Genomic DNA, 12716 nt, shown 5'->3' on the forward strand with positions numbered 1-12716 from the left:
CTGCTTTGGAGATGCAAATTGAGAAGGGTGTGGTATGCCTTTGTGGGGGACAGCTAAAAATCTGGGCGTTAAAACTGTCAAGGAGAAATCTCCCTTTAGGCCTGTGCTCCTCTTCTCCAGCAGGAGGCGCTCCTTCCCCTGTAAGGAACATCTGGTTCCCCTGTGGAGGAAGAACTATTCCTCACTTTACAATCCCAGACCTGCAATACAAACTCATCAAAACCTACCCCAGCATAAGTGACCGCCCGCAAACGCTGGGAACCCTGACACATCGCACAGCCTGCCCGCAGCTCAACAGGCAGGAAGTATCTAAATGACTCGGTTGCTCTAAACTGAATCCGGGCAGCTCAGCTGGTTTGTTTCTTCCAGGCAGCTGGTCTAGACTCGTACTCTTCTTTGCAGCTCAGATTGTGGTAATGCAGCTATCCGTGAGTCATTTCCGCCCCTGTAAGTAGCCCTCACCCCCTTCTCGTGTTAGTAACCCCAATAAAACTCATTGGTTCACCAAGTTGGACTTTGATGGTATTCCTACTTTGGTCGGTCCTGGGCTCCCTCTCTGGGGTGAATAGGCTTGGCTTGTGTTGCGTCTCCCCAGGAAAAGTCTTGTCACACAACAGCAACTTGTCCCCCTGCAGAGACCTGAACCCCCTGTGCCATGGTGACATCACACCTTGGAGCATTGGGGTCCCAGGGCAGAAAGAGGCAGGAACACCACCAGGTTAGGAATAAGCAAGAAGATCTAGACAGAGGATTACAGTTAGATAAAAAGATCTTTCTAGATATGGGATGCTTCCAGCAGGGCATGGGTTTGATGAAACGTGGAGAACAAAGATGCCTCTTTGGGGTCCAGCTCAGACTAAAGCAGGGAAGGTAGTCATGGGAACATGTGGCTGGGAATCGAGGCTCACATCAGCCCATGGCAGAGCAGGTGTTTGGGGACTAGAGGCCTGAGCCATAGACCTAGCTGGAGTGAGGGTCGGCAGGCTGGGACATGTACCAGACACTCTTAGCATCTTTAATCCTCTCTTACTGGGACACTGGCTAAGATTTAGTCTGGGACAGCCGTTTCTTACCGGGGCGGGGGAGACGGGGACCTAGCTATTGTTTCTGCTTTGCACCTAAACCTTCTTGAGTTTCTAGAGAAATGATTCTCAACCTGCGAGTTGCATATCAAAATAATCTGCATATCAGATATTTACCTTATGAATCGTAATAGTGGCAAAGTTATGATTATTGAGTAACAAAAATAATTTTAAAGTTAAGGTCATTGCAACAGAGGAACTGTACTAAAAAGTCACAGCATTAGGAAGGTTGAGAACCACTGCCCTAGAGCGAAGGCTGCCTGAGCCTTGACTGACTGTTTCCCTGTCGTGTACTTCGGGTGGGTTTCTCTTGTCTTGGCTGTTTGTCTTTCTGTGTTTCTTGGCTGCATTCCGCTCATGTGTGCCTGGCTATTCCCCCTGCCAGCTTAGGATTCTGTACCCTTGCATTCTTTCCGGGGCACAGGTCTCAGGTTTGTGATCTTTAGATCAGGGTCAGCAGGGATTCAGACCCAGGCCTTAGCCTCTTGCTGCACAGGGGTGAGGAAGAGTGACGGGTGGCTGGGGACAAGTAAGTTCTGATTCTGGGGAAAAGTCACCTCCCTTGGTTCAGGATCTTGGCTGGTCTCCAGTTCCTCGCCCCTTACCACGCACTGGACCAGGTGGAGTATCTGTGCCAGGTCTCTGCATGACAGTTTCGGAATTGGGGCTCGTGGTGTCTGCTGGACTGGGCTAGCAAACAGGCATTGGCAGAACAGCGCCCTTTTATGTGTTGGCGGACTGGGTGCCCGGGAGGTGGGCAAGCAGCATGGCTGAGGTGCTTGTCAGTCGACAGTGCCCTTACTGGAATTTTCCTTGCTGTGGGCAAGACCCCCGGCACAGTTCAGGGGAGCAATTAGGGGCCCAGAGGCTACACAGCAGTCAGCTCACAGGGCAAGCTGCAGGCTCAGGGAGCCATCTTCAGGATGCTGGAGACCTCTCCCTGCAGGCAGACAGCTCCTGGCTGGGCTCTTCAGCTGATGCCAGATGGAGGGGACATCACTCAGTGCCGTGCTTGCATTATCTCATCTGCCAGTTACTGAGGCTGGAGAGGGGCCAGTGCGGAGGGGTCTCCGGACCCTCGTCTGCTTGCCTCTAAGCCCGCTTGCCTGCCAGTCATGCTCAAATATTCAAGCATACCTTCACATCTCAAACTGAAGGTTTGAACGCGGTTATACCGGTAGATTTCCTAACCTGGGAAAAGATTCCCAGAGTCCAGGCTAGAGACAGGCTTAACACGAGGTCTCTTCTTCCTCTTTAAAAACCAAAAACAAAGGGATTTTTTAAAAAGAAAATCATTTTTAATTTTACATATGTGGGTATTATACCTAAATGTATAAACATATTACCTGCATGCCTGGTGCCTGGAGAGGCCAGGAGAGGGAACCAGATTCCTGGAACTGTAGTTAAGGATAGCTGTGAGCTCTCCTGTGGGTGCAGAGAATGTAACTGTTGTCCTCTAGTATTAGAAGCTGGTCCACAGTTACAATGGCAAGCATGGGGGAAGGAAGAGGTTAGGGATATAGGAGAGAGAACTAGGGCTAGAAGTACCACTGTTTCCCAAGATCAGCTGCTAGGTGAAGGTCCATACGCTGAGGAACAAATGCAGGTTGACTATGATGATACCACCGTGGCACTGTGTGGTAGAGCAGCTTTAAGTACTTGGGACAAGGTAAAAGAAACAGGAAAAAGGTCTGAACTGCTTACTGACATTTTACAAGGCTCAAGAGAAGCCTTCACTGATTTTTTTTCGAAGATTAGCTTCAGCTATAAGTAGAGTATCAGATCCAGAAGTCAGACGAATATTAATAGACTCTTTGGCTTTTTTTTTTTTTGAGACAGGGTTTCTCTGTGGCTTTGGAGCCTGTCCTGGAACTAGCTCTTGTAGACCAGGCTGGTCGCGAACTCACAGAGATCAGCCTGCCTCTGCCTCCCCAGTGCTGGGATTAAAGGCGTGCGCCACCACCGCCCGGCGACTCTTTGGCTTTTGAAACATGGATTTGGAATGCAAAGGGGATGATTAAGCCTTTAAAGGCAAGATCGGCATCCATGGAGGAATAGATTAGAAACATGGCTGATATTGGAACTCACAATAGAAGAAATATCTAAAACTTTTAAGAAATCAAAATGTCAGATGTTTTGTATTAAGCAAGGGGATTCCTTTGAAAGGGGATTGTAGGTAAGGCATTCCTAGGAACAATGTTTTTTCTACAGATAATCCAAACAGAAGCCCCCAACCTTCTCGAGTATGCAGAAGGTGTGGCAAAGGCCAGCATTGAACTAATGAATGCAGATCAACTAGGGACAAACAAGGTAACCCCTTGTTGGGAAATGCCATAGAGGAGCTTCTTGCAGGCTCTGACATCACATTCAATTTGGCCATTTCAGGTCAGCAGAGAAACTCATCTGCAGTACAATTAAACAGCACTGCTCTGGAGACAGCCATTAATAACCAGATATTAAAATCAGAGCAGTTTTAGTTGATAAAACAGAAAATGTATATGCACCATAGCATTGATACATATTCAGGATTTCAATGGGCAACTGCTTTAAGTTCTGAACGCTGATTCTATAATTACACTTTTATTAGAAGTTATGGCTATATTGGGAATACCTTTACAAATTAAAACTGACAATACTCTAGAATATGTCTCTGGTAAAATGAAAGTTTTTACATACTACAACATAATCCTACCACAGAATCCTACAGGACAAGCAGTTATAGAAAGATCCAATTGTACTTTAAAAGATATGCTCAATAAACAGAAAAAGGCAATAAAGACCACTAGAGATAATACATAATGCTTTATTAACTCTTTTTTGTTTGTTTGTTTTGGTCTTTTGAGACAGGGTTTCTCTGTGAAACAGTCCTGGCTGTCCTGAAACTTATGCTATAGACCAGGCTGGCTTCAAACTCACAGAGATGCACCTGTCAATGCCTCCCAAGTGCTGGGATTAAAGGCATATGCCTCCAGCACCTGGTTAATTTTTTAAAAATGTTGATGAGCAAAAAACAACAACTGCCAAGAGGCATTGGATTGTAGGGGTAAAACTGCTGAATTAAAGCATCCTGTATATTTTAAGGATGTCTTATCTTCAGAATGGAAGTCAGAAAAAATGTGTTGTGTTGGGGGTGAGGATATGCCTTTGTCTCCACAGGAAAAGTTACGGATTCCTTCAAAATTAATGAAGATCAGATCTGACTGGGGAGACCTCCTGAAAATCTGTACTACAGACATGAAGGAAGAAACAAAGAAAAAACTGCAAGACAGGTGACATATATGCTGATCGCTCCACATGGGAGCAACCCTGAGACTGGATGAGACACGATAAATCTTGTTGGCTACAGAGTCCTCATGACAGTTTGGTCATATAGTCCAAACGGGCATATAAAGTTGACCAGTACCTCTTATCTGCTCAAACATAGAACAGAAAATAATCTGTAGCTGTTTGTGCACACCTCACATTCCATACTTGTGTCAATGAAGATATGTATACTACCTTTGAAAGTTTGTTGTTTTCAGAACAAAAGGATAAGACATCAATAAGACAAGTAGTCCAGGTGATCCAGCCTCACAGAATGCTTCCTTTGCTGTTTCCTCAAAAATTTGCATCCAGGACAACCTCAAAACGGCTAGCTGAGATGGTCTAGCCTCAGACTACTCCAGCGATCACTTCAGCTAAGCCTTGCAATTTCCCATCACACCAAGACTGAACAACATCTAACTCTCCCAGAACTTGACCATCATCCCAATTTTCTCAGGGTCCCTTAAAGATGGCATTGCCCCCAGACAATAGGAAGCAATTTTCAGAACACAAATCCCACATTCCGAAGAGGTGGGGTGAGTAGTTTTTGGTCATTCAATGGGTTATGTATGTATGTTGTCATTTGGGAGGGTTGGTTGCAAGTTGTTATTGGTCATTGTCAGGGAGAAGACTAAACAAAGGAAATTAGATTAAGGGATTTCTTTCTTTTTCTTTCCACTATCCTTTTTTTTCCTCTCCTATCTAGTGTTGTAAAAGAAGGGATGGGGGTGAAAAGAGAAGTGGATAAAGGAATGATAGAAAAAAAGGAGATTATTGAATCTACTTTTAAACTAAAAAGCAACTACTAGTCTCAAATATTTTACATTAGGATGGATTTTTGTATATTGATACAAATTTAAGGTTATTTTTATTACGATATACTGTATATATTTTTCTGTTCTTGTTTAAGGTTTTGTACCAATGCAACTTTATCCCCAGGGAAAGGTGAGTGTGCTATCTGCACATTCCCATAGCCCATGACACAGGATGCTCATTAGGCAGCCCCACAATGCAGGACTATCAGACGCAATAGGGAGTCGAGTGAAACACGAACTGTTACATTAGGTTGGGTGCCATTCTGTAACATGAGGGCCTGATTGTTGGGGTTTCTATCCTGCCTGGTTCCCGCAGCCCTTCGGCCCCAAAGAAATAACACAGAGTCTGTATTACTTATAAAGTGATTGGCCCATTAGCTCAGGCTTCTTGTTAACTCTTGCTTGTAACTTATATTAACCCATTGTTCTTATCTATGTTAGCCACATGGCTCAGTACCTTTTTCAGTGGGACAGATCACATTCTGCTTCGTCAGAGATCTGGGCAGGACTTGGGAAAGAGCTTCCTTCTTCCCAGAATTCTCCTGTTCTCATTGCTCTGCCTCTACTTCCTGTCTGGTTGACCTGCCTATACTTCCTGCCTGGCCAATCAGTGTGTATTTAAAACATGATTGGCAGAATACAGACCATTCTACTGCCCCAACAAACTCAGTTAATTACTGTGAGCATCAGCTTATATAGCTTAAGTGACATGGTGTGATGTGGGGTATCTCCATCCAATGAGAGACAGCCAAACCCTCCCTCTGAATGGAGGGGCATCTACCTAATTTCTGCTGTTTCATCCTCACTCAAACTTGAGCCAGGCTTTTTTCTGTCCTATAGGCCTTGAGGTATAGGCCTTGAGGTAATTTTGGTCCAACACAACTCATTTAAAAATGTAAAGTTATAGTCCTTGAAAGCTACTATTAGAAACTGTTTGGGATAATTAAGATACCAATCAAACTTATAAGGGTATAGATGTAGACAGAAATAAGCTTTACTTAGCCTTATGTATGTTTGCAAGGTTAAACATATATTTTTGATAGATGGTCTTCAAACATGCCAGAGATCTATATAATATGGCATTTATGATGTTTTAATAACTTAAGGCTTATCATGACGGTGAGATGTATCTACTCCTAGCAGCACCAAAGATGGAAGCATCTACTTTAAAGAAGTCATTGAAGAAACTCCATATAGAGTTTGTGTTAAATGTGGCAGACCTAGCCATTGGGCAAGAAACTGCCTTTGCCTCAGCTGCTGACAGTATGCTGTCCAAATTGGACAAGCAGGATACAAAAGAAGTCAACTGCCAAACTTTACCAAGACAAGGTAGATTGGTCCTTCAACCAAGACAGAGGTCTGTCGGATAATCTGGTCCCGTAGGCTGAAGATGGAAGGTCTAATGTTGCAGAGGAACCTTGGGTGGTTGTCCAGGCAGCCAGCTGTCTCTGTCATTTCTATAGTTTCGGAAGCTGCTTGCTCTGCACTTCCTGTTTACTGAGGTACTATTTTATCTTTTCAGGTATCTGATGGGGTTGAAGATTGGTATAGTCTTACAATTTTCTTTGCTACCAAATTCAGAAAAGAAACTCACAAAACAGATGTAAAGTTTGTAAAGGTTGAGAGACAAAAGCTTAAGATGTTTATCTAGGAAAATATTTTAAGGTCTAAAAAGGTATTTTTAGGTTGAAAACACAAGTTATGAAAGAAAATCACTAAGGTACAAAGCTTTGGACTCACCAACATAGGATAGATAATAGAATATTTTCTCAGAAATTGCCAAATACAAATGGACTGGACATTGTGAAATAATTCTTACCTGATAATTGTTCTCATTGTATATAGTTTATTGGTGTTAGAGAAAGAGCCTTTTATTGGATTAAAAGGGGGTTTAATCTATGTGAAGATGTGATATAGAGACGAATACTTTGCATTGGTATGGATCTGGGTCTACTAATACAAATTTAAGGTCAATTTTGTTATATGTGTATTTCTGCTCTTAAGGTATTGTGTTTGCACAGCTCATTTAAAAATGTAATGTAGGGGCTGGAGAGATGGCTCAGTGGTTAAGAGCATTGCCTGCTCTTCCAAAGGTCCTGAGTTCAATTCCCAGCAACCACATGGTGGTTCACAACTATCCGTAATGGGGTCTGGTGCCCTCTTCTGGCCTGAAGGCACACACACAGACAGAACACTCTATACATAATAAATAAATAAATAACTAAATAAAATATTTTAAAAAATGTAATGTATAATTAAGATATACTAGTTAGTAGATAGTCATTTATAATAGTCAAGCTTATAGTCGTGTTAATTAGGTTTTCAAGATGTACAGAGATATATTTCAGTTGGATAGCTAATCTTCAAACCTTTCAAAGACCTATGGAATATGGCATTTAAAATGTTTAAGAACTTAGAACTTTTCATGACAGTGAGACACATCTGCTCCTGGTAGCATCATTTACTTCAAGAGAAAGATGGTCATCAAAGAAGCTCCTTATGGAGTTTGTTAGCCATTTGGGCAAGAAACTGTTCTTGCCCCGACTGCTTGATGAACTGGACATACAGGACCCACAGAGAAATGACTGCTGAACTTGCCTAAAGATGAGACGGTCCTTTGGGGTTCCTGCTTCATGAAAGAGTCCTCCAGACATTCTGCAGAATACAGAAAAAAGTGACTGATAAACTGCCAATATAGGTGGAACTGTCTTTGAAATTACCTGCTTCATGGAAAAGTCTGCTGGATACTATGGGCCTGAAGGCTGAAGATGGACGGCCCAACAGTACAAAACTTTGGGTGACTGTCTAGGCAGTGAGAAGTCTCTGTAAATTCTGGAGTTTTGGAATTTGTTTACAATGCACTTCCTGTTTACTTAGGTAATATTACATCCTTCTAGAGTCTTTGATGGAGTTGAAGAATATGTAGTTATAATAGTTTTCCTTAGTTATGATAAAAGATAAAGTGGATATAAATATTGTGTAATTCTTGCTTGATACCTGTTTTGTTATATGTAATTTTATTATGTTAAAGTTAAAACCTTTTTTATTTAGACAGAAAAGGGGATGTGATATGGTATTGTCCTCTGTATGCTGTGAATACCATTGGTTAATATAGAAACTGCCTTAGGACTGTGCAGGGCAGAATAGAGGGAGGTAGGCAAGGAAAACTAAACTGAATGCTGGGAGAAAGAAGGTGAAGTCGAGAGAAGCCATGGAGCGTCTGCCATAGACAAACATGCTGAAACTTTGCCGGTAAACCACAGCCATGTGGCAATACACAGATTAATGGAGATGGGTTAAGTTAAGATATGAGTTAACCAGAAATACGCTTAAGCTATTGGCCAAACATCATTGCAAATAATATAGTTTCTGTGTGGTTATTTCAGGTCTGAGCAGCCAGGAACAAACAAGAGGCCTCCTACAACAAAGATGTATCTCTGTTCTTCCTTACCTGCCTAAGGCACCTTCTGATTGGTTTAATAAAGAGCTAAACAGCCAATAGCTAAGCAGAGAGAGAGAGAGAGAGAGAGAGAGAGAGAGAGAGAGAGAGAGAGAGAGAGAAGAGAGCAACTGGGGGGCGGGGTCAAAGGTGGAGGGATTTGGAGCCAGATGTGGAGGAAGTAAGACTTATGGTGCTGCAGAGAGGTGATGAGCCATGTGGCGAATGTGATTTAATATAAACGGGTTAATTTAGGTTTTAAGAGGTAGTTGGGAATAAGCCTAAGCTAAGGCCAAGCTTTTTATAATTAATAAAAAGTCTCCATGTCTTTATTTAGAAGTTGGCAGTCCAGGGGGCTGGAGAGATGGCTCAGTGGTTAAGAGCACTGGCTGCTCTTCCAAAGGTCTTGAGTTCAATTCCCAGCAACCACATAGTGGCTCACAATCATTTGTAATGAGGTCTGGTGCCCTCTTTAGGCCTGTAGGCATTCATGCAGGCAGAATACTGTATAAATAAATAAATCTTAAAAAAAAAAAGAAGTTGGCAGTCCAAAGAAAGATTGCCTATAAAAATGACAATATTTAAGACAAAGGGTTTCTTCACAGTGAACTAGGACATTAAGGGCTTTGGCTCCTGAACCTTTACTTTAGAGTATAAAATGATAGACTAGCTGGGATTGACTTTGGAATGCTAAGAAGTGGGAGTTAGATTGATGACTATTGATGTTGCATGGTAAATCTTTCTGAACAAGTATTCTTTGTGCTTTTGTGTTCCTTAGACATTTTCCATGAAACAGGTGGAGGGCAAATCACTGCCTTCTTGATGTTTGTTTTCTCATCTCTGAAAATTCTTTTTTTTAATATTTATTTATTTATTTATTTATTTATTTATTTATTTATTTATTTATTTATTTATTTATGATGTATACAATATTCTGTCTGTGTGTATGTCTGCAGGCCAGAAGAGGGCGCCAGACATCATTACAGATGGTTGTGAGCCACCATGTGGTTGCCGGGAATTGAACTCAGGACCTTTGGAAGAGCAGGCAATGCTCTTAACCACTGAGCTATCTCTCCAGCCCTCTGAAAATTCTTGTATCGATCTCTTCAGTAGCAGCTATGATAAACACATGCTATTTCAGCTGTAGATATTTTAGATAGGGTCTGTGTGATCCTCAACCTTCAGAGTGCTCTGCTAACAAGTGCCCACCACCTTGGGATTTTAGCTTATCATTGACTCTTCCCTTCACTGTTTTCTTGTGTGTCTCATGAGCTCATCCCTGTCCTGCTATAATAAAATTGTGAACAGTTTTTGGAATTTTGACTACAGTATGAAGATTATGAAAGGTTAACCCTCATGAGTTAAAAAAAAAATAGCATCCACTGCAACCTGGGGGAGTCACAATCTACAAATTATTTCATTCAGCATTCCCAACTAATGATACCAAATGCCTTGGTTCCCATTACATTATCTTCAGTATTTGCTATTTCTAAATTTGCTTTGGTACCTTTTTTTTTGTTTTTCGAGATAGGGTTTCTCTGTGTACCCCTGGCTGTACTGGAACTCACTGTGTAGACCAGGCTGGCCTTGAACTCAGAGATCCACCTCCCTCTGACTCCCTGAGTGCTGGGATTAAAGGCGAGTGCCACCACTGCCTGGCTTGCTTCAATGCCTCTCTCTAAAAGAAAAATATAATCTGGCTCCCAGTGTTGATTTATCGTGTGTGTGTGTGTGTGCACACGTGCAAATCACAAACATCCAAAATTGTCATCATTATTAGTAGTAGTTTGGTCTTTTCAGAGTCTCATGTAACTCACATTGGTCTCAAATTCACTATAGCTAAATTTGATCTTCATGACCTTCATGCCACCACCTCCCAAGTACCATTCACCACCAAACATACTTTACCTAACACTTACTCATACGTAATTCTTTTTTATTTATTTTATATCCCAACTACAGTTTCCCCTCCTCTCCTCTCCTCTCCTCTCCTCTCCTCTCCTCTCCTCTCCTCTCCTTTCCTCTCCCTCCCACTCCTTCACACTCCTCCATCCACTCCTGTTTCCATTCAGGCCTCCCATGGGCCAACAAAGCATGACCTATCAAGTTGTGGTAAGAATGAGGAATGGAGCCGGGCGGTGGTGGCGCACGCCTTTAATCCCAGCACTCGGGAGGCAGAGGCAGGCGGATCTCTGTGAGTTCGAGACCAGCCTGGTCTACAAGAGCTAGTTCCAGGACAGGCTCCAAAACCACAGAGAAACCCTGTCTCGAAAAACCAAAAAAAAAAAAAAAAAAAAAAAAAAAAAAAAAAAGAATGAGGAATGGATTCTCATGCCAGCCAAAGCATTAGAGACAGCCCCTGCTCCCACTGTTAGGAGTCTCACAAGTAGACCAAGCTACACAACTGTCAATATATATGTAGAATGCCTAGGTTGGACCCCATAGGATAATTCTTACTACAAATAAAATCAGATCATGTTACAAATTCAAAGAAACATACCAAATCGATAATATTAAGGCTGCATGGATTTTTGAAATACAGTCTCATTATAGTTTATTAGGGGTTCCCTGACCTCCTAGTCCAGATTGGTCATTGAGGTACCTCAACAATATGCCTGCCTCCACTTTTCCTGCATTTGTCACCGCATTACAACCTCCATGAGTAAAGAATTTCCCATTCTCTTTGAGTTAGTCTCTTGTACTAGCATACGAAAGGCAATCAATAAATCTTTTAGCTGAATAAAAATCTTTTGTGTAGTGGAAATAGCTTGCCTACTCAGTCTCTGGCTGCAAGATGATGATTATATGTCTATCAGTGAAAGTGCTTTTTGTTTCGAGTAACAGGAGACTTCACTAAAGTAGATTAAGCAATGTCAGGTTGACTGTCTCACATGAAAACCACTCGAGTTCCAGAGGTTCTGATGCCCTCTTCTGATCCAGTCACGCACATGGCAAACAGGAAGAACACTCATACACATAAATCTCGTTTTTAATTTTTTTTTTATTTTTCAAAACAGGATTTTTGTGTGTGTGTGTAACAGCTCTGGTTGTCCTGGAACTCAATCTGTCTTTGAATTCAAAAGAGATCTGCCTGCCACTGCCTCCTGAGTGCTGGCATTAAAAGCGGGCACCACTACCGCCCGGCTAATCTAAATTTTTTAAAGGCATTTCTGGCAAGGTGGCTGAGCAGGTAAGGATACCTGAACCAAACACCTTTTGTACTTTTCTTTTTCCTGTATTTCTAATTTTTTTTTTGAGAAGGCATAGAAAACTACTATGGCTATTAAGAATTAAATATGAAACAGAGCGGTGGTGGCACACGACCTTAATAACAGCACTAGGGAGGCAGAGGCAGGTGGATCTTTGTGAGTTCGAGGACAGCAGAGTGAGTTCCAGGACAGCCAGGGATACACTGGGAAAAACTTAAAACAAGGAATTAAATATGAAATACCAGAATGATAGTAATCATAATCGGTATCAAGCCAATCTCAGTTAAGTAATTTATCCTTTCATTTTCTGTTCCTATTTTAAACCATTTAATCCAGCAATATATAGGTTCCAAATACCCTGTGTTATGGTATCTCCCAATCTTACGTGCTTGTTCTTTTTGCATTACTTTACTCTCTCCTTAAAGACGCCACTTTATTATTTTCAAACTACTTTTTTCGTGACTGTCTATACCCGTTTCCTTTTCTTTCTTCAGCACCTAAGCACAGTTTCAAGAATACTCAGACCCGTTCAGAGGTTTTCTCCGTCTCGACCTGGCTTTCTGCGAGCCTGCAGCGGTTCTTTGACCGGGTTCTCCAAGCCTTAAAGGGTCAGGCACCCGCCGCGTCCGACCCCAGAGGAAGGGGCAGCCGTGGGCAAGGGGCACTCCGAAACCTGCCAGAGAGAATGGAGTTGTTAGTTCGGAACTTTTCCCAGCTTTCTCAGGCCCTACGCTTGGATTTACACACTATATCGGTCAACATCCTCCACTACACGCAGCTGCTCCACTTCCCCGGCCTTTTAGGGGTTGGACTTCCGGGTCTGCCCACCGGTCCCAGAAGTCTCCGCGTGCCCATACTTCCGGAGTCG

The sequence above is a fragment of the Microtus pennsylvanicus genome, chromosome 17, assembly GCF_037038515.1.
Source record: "Microtus pennsylvanicus isolate mMicPen1 chromosome 17, mMicPen1.hap1, whole genome shotgun sequence".
Classification (NCBI taxonomy): Eukaryota; Metazoa; Chordata; class Mammalia; order Rodentia; family Cricetidae; genus Microtus; species Microtus pennsylvanicus.